Genomic DNA, 7,787 nt, shown 5'->3' on the forward strand with positions numbered 1-7,787 from the left:
TTAGGTGTAACCTTGCTGACCCCCTTTGCTTTATGGCTTCCAGGGGGTTTTGAGGTGATGTTTGTGGGTGTTTGGGTCCCTTGTTTTGCAGGGTGAGCTGAGGCACTGGGCTGTGTGCCAAAGGTGCCAAAATTCTCACAGCAGTGATGTGCTGGTGATTGTGGTGCCTGTCCCCAACACCTCGAACCTGCAGGGTCTAGGAGGCACAATTCCTGCACCCTGGAGCTGTGCTGCTTGCCATGAGCATTCCATGAGCCTCCCCCTGCCTGCTGGGTACTGAGTCAGGTTCCCAGCTGGGCTCCCTTGGCCGCAGGCAGGGTCAGGGCGAGCCCAGGGGATGGAGTGCTGGGTACAGCCCTCCTCTGCCCTGGGGCTGCAGTGGGGCATCACTGGACTCCCAGTTAGCTGGGATGGTGTGGGAGGTAACACAGCAGGTTGTCCTTGGGGCTGGAGTCTGCCAGGTGAAAACTTTCCTTCCCCTGGTATCACCGGGCGCAGGTGACCCTTTGCTGTAGGGATGTTCTCATACTTGGGGCTAAAACCTGTCAGTTCCGCCTTCCCTGTCCTCTGTCCCACCTTGCTTGGTGCCAGTCCTGGTGCAGGTGGTGGTGCCCAAAGTTCTGGTCCCTTAGGGTGTCCAAGCCTGTCCCCCTGTGCTGAAGGGGCTCTTGAAGGACTGTGTTTCACAGAATCAGAGTACGACTTGCTTTGAAAGGTGCCTCAAAGTGATCCTCCCCCGCCCCTGCCAGGGGCAGGAACAACGCCCACTAGACCAGGATGCTCAGGGCCCCACCCAACACGGTTCTGAACACTTCCAGGATTGGGAAGTGTCACCGGCAGAACACCGTGGTGACATCCCCCTGGCTTCTTCCCCCGTTGTCCATCCCCCGCCCCCCCCGTTATCCTGGGTCCCCCCCATTATCCCGGCTCTCCCCTATTATCCCTATTCCCCCAGTTATCCCTGTTCCTGCCCTCCTGCTATCCCGGTTCCCTCCCCGTTATCCCGGCTCCTCCCGCTATCCCTGTTCCCCCCGTTATCCCGGTTCCCCCCCTCCCCCCATTATCCCTGTTCCTCCCTGTTGTCCCGGTTCCTCTCCTGATATCCCTGTCCCCCCCCCTCCCGTTATCCCGGTTTCCCCGTTATCCCGGTTCCCCCCCCGTTATCCCGGTCCCTCCCCGTTATCCCTGTTTCCCCCGTTATCCCGGTTCCCTCCCCGTTATCCCTGTTTACCCCCGTCATCCCTGTTTCCCCGTTATCCCGGCCCGTCCCGCTCCCCGCGTGTCTGCTGCCCCCTGCTGGGCACGGCACGGCACGGCGCAGCACGGCACGGCCCCGCTGCCCCGGCTCTGCCCCGCTCCCGCTGGCTCCCGCCGCCAAGGGGGGCTTTAGGGCCCGTCCCTGCTGCTCACAGGCTGCCCGACCGGCCCTGCTTCGAGTGGGAATTCCTCTCGGCTTCTGCCATAGGACTGCGCCCTGCGGCCTCAGTAATGGTGGTGAATCCTGCTGGATGCGGAGTTTGTCTTTTTTTCATTTTCTTTTTCCTCTTTCCCCCCTTCTTCCCCCTTTTTTTTTTCCCCTCCTCCTGCCTTCCCCCCTGCTCCGTTCCGCCCGTGGGGTTTGCCATGGGCAGGGATGGATGTCCCCATGGATGTCCCCATGGCTCTGGGCAGGTCCGGGTGCTGGGGGTGTCCCCAGTGCTCAAGGGCACCGGCTGACCTGCGGGCCCTGCCCTTGCTGCCGCAGCATCACCCTGCCAGCCCTGGGTAGGGCGGTGGCTTGGGGCGTTTTGCCCAGTATTGGAGGGAAAAGACCTGGTTTTTAATAACAGGCTGGTTATTTTGGGGAAGCAGGGGGTGCAGGAGGTGGTCTGGCTGCTCGAGGCACATGGAGGGGAACAATGGAGCCACTGTGCAGCCAAACGCCCCGGCTCCGTCAGAAAGGTCCAGCGAGGGGTTTTCAGCACGTTCCTATTCCGCTGCTCAGGTATAATTACACGGGGAACAAAGAGCCCTTCAAAGCCACGCCGGGGCTGTGGGCACACACGCCGGGTGCGAGGGGACGGTGACCATGCACGCCCACAAAAGCAGCCCAGCGGGGCTGGTGACACTGGGCAGGGGCTTGGGAACAAACCCTGGGGGCATGCCCAGCTCCCTTGGGAGCCACAGCTGCAGTGGGGACGGAGGCTCCTCTCCCAGAGCCACACTCCTGGTGAGCACCCCAAGGCAGAAAGCAAAGAGCAAATCTCACCCTGCCTCTTGGCACCCACCCTCCTCTTGCTATTCATATCTATTAGGTTTATGAAGTGCCTTTCCTTCTGCCTGTGGCCAAATCTGCTGCAGAGGTGAGGGGTACCAGGGGGACAGCTGGGGCTTCACCCATAAGCTGTCCCAGCCCAAACCAGCCAGGGCATGAGGCTTGATTTAGCAAGATATGGGGCATGGGGGTTCTTGCAGGCAGCAGCACCATGCAGCTGGGTGCCAGCGTGCTCCATGCATGTACTGCACAGTCCTGCCTGCTCCTCACAGTGCTCTGGGCAAAGCCACGCCAGCCCCACAGCCCTGGGGCTGTGCATGGGCACCCAGGGGTGCTGCTCAGCTCATCCATTGGAGCTCCACCGATGCCAAATCCTCCCTGGCCTCATGGGGAGGGAGCTGTGTTCAGTTCTTTCTTTCTCAGTGCTGATCTGTTACTGCCTGCCTGGTCTGCACCCTAATTACTGCAGCAGTGCATGGAAATCAGGGCCGTGTTTTCAAGCCTAGCTGTTTATTTAAGCTGTTTACTTTCCTTCCCTAGTGACTCCTGAGAAAACTATCCATGTGTTTCTTTAGAGAGCAGGATGAAAGGAGATTGCCAGTGCCCTCCCTGCAGCCCCTGCTCGCTGGATCCCCAAAGCCCCCAGCAGTGCTGCAGCGTGGGGCTGAGCACAGGGAGCCGTGCCCAGCACTGACCCCCACCCCTAATCAGGGATCAAACCCCAGCTTCAGCCTGGGGACACTGGCCCAGCACTGCAGCCCTGTGGGACACTGCTGGCCCCTGGGCTTGGTCCTTCCCTGAGTTGCAGGGAGTCCAGAACTTGACAGGAATTAGCTTGTTTTCAGCTTGCTTTTAGGAAAGAAAAAAACCAAAACCACTGACAAAAAGGAAGCCTAATTTTCCACAGGCTTTTTGGCTGCATGGGCAGGGCTGAGTGCCCAGGGCTGTGGGCACAGAAGCGTGGCAGTCTCTGCCCCTGAACTGCCCATCTGGGGCCCAGGGCTAATCCTGCCACTCCTGGCACTGCTGGTGACACAGGCACCCACGGGAGCCCCAGGCTCACTCTGTCCTTGATGCTTTTTGGGTTTATTTCAGAGCCTGGCCAGCAGGGCCCCACGCCTGAGCAGTTTCCGATGCGCTTGGAGCCTCTTGAGCAGGTAATTGTAATTCCTCAGCAAGCCAGCTTGGCTTATTTTGGCCCCAGCGTAGTTTTGCATCCTGAGGCCCAGCTGGGTAATTTATAGCTCTGTCAGAAAAAGGATAAAATCAGCACAGGGTTTCTGGGCACTGTGCAAATCTATGGCCCTGTGTGCTGGGGCCAGGAGTGCCCTTGGTGGGATGCTCAGGGACCCCACTGGGGTGTGTGCTGGGACCAGGCTTGGTAGGAGAGGGATTTTATGGCTTGTGATGCAGTAACTGGCCCCTTGGTTCAGTCTGGCTGGCTGAATTCCTTTTGTGCACTGCATCAGCCCTGGGCATCCACACCCTGGGGGCAGTTTTCTAGAAAAGGTTTCTCCCTGCTCCTTTCCCCTGGCTATGGGCAGAGCAGCATCCCCACATCCCCTGCTCCTGAGGGCCAGGGATGCAGGTATCCACACTGAGCAGTGTGGGCTGTGGGCCCCTGGCCCTCCTGGAGGCTGTGCCTGGGGCGTGGGGCAGGGACAGCCCCAGGAAAAGGGCTCGGAGCAGGGGAGACAGGCTGCTCTCAGTGGGTGTCTGCTGCTCATCCTGGTGCAGATTCCCTGGTGATGCTGGCCTACACTCTGTGCTCCTCCACAGGGCATGGACAGGGAGCTGGCAGAATTGCCACACTCCTGTCAGGGAGGGCACCAAGTCACAGCACAGCAGAGGGACCTGCCCTGGGGCTGTCCTTGCCGAGGCAAACACCTCTGGTACAGAACAGCCCCACTTTTACAGCCCCCTGGCCTGCTCCCCCTTCGCCCACCCCTTGCACTCAGGGGTTGCAAAACCCCTGCTTTAATCAGTTTTTCTGGTTTTCCTACAGGTGTTGTTACAAATTGCCCTACAAGCGAGCCAGCCCAGCTGCCACCTCAGTGCCAAGAGCGGTGCCACCAGCTGGGTGTGGCTGAGTGAGCAGGGAAGGGACATTGCCCACCCTCCACGTGTCCCACAGCTGCCCTCCCCTTTCTGGAAAACACTCAACCAACCCATGGGGAAGCCTGCTGTGTGATGTGGGGCAGAATGCAGCGCAGTGGCTGTTTAGAAAGCAGCCAGAGCCTTTGACTGGGGCAGAAGATGAACCCCGGCGGTGGCCAGAGGTGCCCAGGGTGTGCCGGGCACACGGGCAGTCAGTGTGGTCTCTGGGCTGGGGCTGGGCTGGCTTCACTAGATGGCAGCAGCTTCTTCCAAAACAGCCCAGGAGGGGAGGGAGACACCCAAAAGGGGCCGAGTGCTCCTCTGGGATGTTGTGTCATGGCGGGAAATCCAGGATTTCATTTTCTTCTTGATGTTTTTAAAGGTAATGCTCTCCTCTGGGACCTGAAGTGGCTGCTTGATGTGGTGGGGCTGCTGGCAGCCCTGGCTGCACCCTGGAGAGTGGGAGCAGGGGATCCCCATCGCCTTCAAGCCTCACCATCACCTGGAGATGCTTGTGCCACACATTTCTCTTCACAGAGAAAAGCAAGGCACCATTCTTCCCAAGGATTTCTGAGATTCACATTCCCTGAACCTCAGAGAAAGGGAAAACCCGATGCTTATCACTTGCTGTGCCTGTGTTGTGCCAAGGCAGAATGCAATATGGAGATTGTTTACCCAAAGTGGATGTTTTGTTTCTTTGGCCTATCAGGGCCAAGATACTCTCTCTGTGTGTGTGTGTGTGTGTGAGTGTGTGTGAGACTGTCTGCTGACAGTCACGGGAGAGTCAGGAGACTGAGTGCAGGTCTGTGCAGTTGTGTGCAGAGGGAGAGCATGGCAGATTCAGTCCAGATGCAATGTATGTAATATAGTATAATAAAGTAATTAATTAGCCTTCTGATAAGATGGAGTCAGATGCATCATTCTCCCCCCTTCATCTGGGGCACCCTTGCTTCGATACCACACCACATCTTACACATGGATTATCCCGTGCATCCCTAAAGCATTCAGTGCTTTTCCTAAATCCCAGCTCTTGGAGCCATGTAAAGTTTTTTTCACGCCCGATTTTATACCCACCCGTGTTTCTGGCTGCCTGGGGGACAGGCAGGAGCTCCAGGCAGAGCTCAGGAGTGCAGTACAGAGCTGTCAGACGTGTTTCCTTCCCGACACACGCTGGGTTATTGTGGGATCCGGCAGAGACAGGCGCTGCCGACTCCTGAGTGAGAACATGCAACTGGCTGGCTGGCTCCTGTCCGAGACATTTGTGTTAATCAGCGATTATGCAAATAAACAGCGCTGCCACGCTCCCGGCGTGGAGCATATGTTCCTATGGCAGGCAAGTGTCCCCTCCAGGAGCGCAAAGCTCCTCGTTCCCAGGGTGGGACCTGCTGTGAAAAGCAGATTAAAGGCAGCCTGTGGGGGAAGGCAGGAGCCCCGGGAGGCCCCCAGCGCGCCGCTGCCACCTCTCCCCTTTCCCCATGTGGCTTGAATTACTGCGGCTGTTTGCTTAATCCATCAGGCTTCAAGAATGAGCCACTCAGTGCTTTGGCCTCTCCATCCAGCAAAGTGCTGTAAACATAACAAGGCAGGCTTGTTCCAAGCTCCTGAAGTCAAGAAGTGCTCCTCTTGCCCTTTGGTGCTAAATATAACCGAGGGTGCTTTCCATTCAAAAAATGTGAATTATGCCCTGGCCTCTGAGGCAGGAGAGCGGGTTGAGGAGCTGAGGGCTCTGGGCACTCCTGATGCAGGCAGCAACCAAAAGGCTTCAGCCCATCCTTTCACAGCCCTGCAGCTCCTCGCTGAGTAGATGGGGGAGGAAATGCTTTTGGGGGAAATGTGGGGCATCCTCTGTTTGGGTTGATTAAAGTATTTTCTTGCATCTCACCCTCAGGTGCGTTAGGGCTGGGGTGGATTTGCTGGGGAGGTGAGTGCAGGGCACGGTAAGTGTGGGCTGATGGGGTGGCCCAGCAGCAGCAGCAGCACACGGGAAGCCCCCACTGCCCCCACACCTGTGTAAGATATTCCAGCATTTTCCAGAAATGGGAGCAGTAGAGTCTTGTACCACTGCTCCCAACATCTAAAGAGCTCATTAGGACTTTGCCACCTGGAGGAACTTGCTTTTGGGTCCCTTGTGGATCTCCATGTGATCACCCTTCTTTTCTGTCCTCCAACCTTTTCCTCCACCAGCACTTGGCTGTTGGCACGTGCTGTGACATTCTCCCAGTTTTTCCACAGCAGCTCCAGATGCAGAGATGTGTCTGCCTACAGCTTTTTGCCCTCAGTAAGGTTCCTGTTTTGGGGAAGAAGGAACCTCATCTCCTCGTGGAGTTTAGGGAGGTGCTGTTCCCTGGTAGGATGCTGGGGACCCAAGCTCTTGTGTTCCCAGGGACAGGGACAAGCTGCAGAGGGAGGAGACCAAGACTCCAGGCATGCCTGAGCATCTCCCTGCTGGGTGGTGTGAGGCTGTCAGTCCTCTGCAGCCCCAAACTCAGCACCTGGAGCCACAGTGAGGCATGGGGTGCACACAACAAGGCTGAGGATGGACTGCATGCAGGGCAGTGCTGCATTTGAAACATTCCAGATCACAGAAAACACGGAGGCAAGCCGGTGCTGCCCATGTGCTGCAGGCCATGGGGGGCTGTGCTTCCCCTGCTCTTCTGCCCACTGCCCCGAGGTCAGGGTGGGTTGATTACCACTGCAGTCTGGCTGCTGGGTTGTTTCAAACCCCAGCTCAGGACTGCCAAACCAGAAGGTTTCCAGGTACACCATGGGCCTTTGGATGCCACGGAGATCTAAATAAAGCCTTTAACGCCCACTCTGCAAAATGCTCGTGTCCAGCTCCAGGAAAGCTGGCTGCTTTTTACGGCATCTAAATCAGCAGCTTGCTGCTGATGCCAGCAGTGTGTCTAATTGTGTAAAACAACAGAGCTTGGCAGAGCCATGCCAGCTAGGGAGGAGCTGGGTTTCACACTGAAGTTTTTTCTCTCTTTTTCCCTTTTCCTTCTTAAATAACCCCATTTGGGCCTCCAATAAAAAAACAAAACATCTGGTGCTGGGTATTTGGCTGCTGGGAAGCAGCTCCCGCTGAGCTGAAAAGCAAAGCAGTGATGCAGGGATTTCTGGTATGGATCAGTAACACTTAAGGTGGCATTTGGGCATTATCCCTATCCCTCCTGGACTTTGAATATATGGCCTGAGGACACTGAGGGAGCTGTGGTGCTCTATGCCAGCAAGCAGGTAAATCATGCAAGTCAGTAAAAAGGCAATTGAATCAGTGAAGAGTCCTTCAAGTCTGATTTATTGATGCTCTCATGTGAGCTCTCAGCAGTGTGAGATGCTGCTGTGAGAAAGAGATAAATCAGTAAACCACAGGAGCATGGTGGGTGTTCAGTGAGTGGGAAGGACCCTTTGGCAGGGCTACCCCAAGCCCTGGATGAGC

The sequence above is a fragment of the Onychostruthus taczanowskii genome, unplaced genomic scaffold, assembly GCF_017590055.1.
Source record: "Onychostruthus taczanowskii isolate IOZ18803 unplaced genomic scaffold, ASM1759005v1 scaffold60, whole genome shotgun sequence".
Lineage (NCBI taxonomy): Eukaryota > Metazoa > Chordata > Aves > Passeriformes > Passeridae > Onychostruthus > Onychostruthus taczanowskii.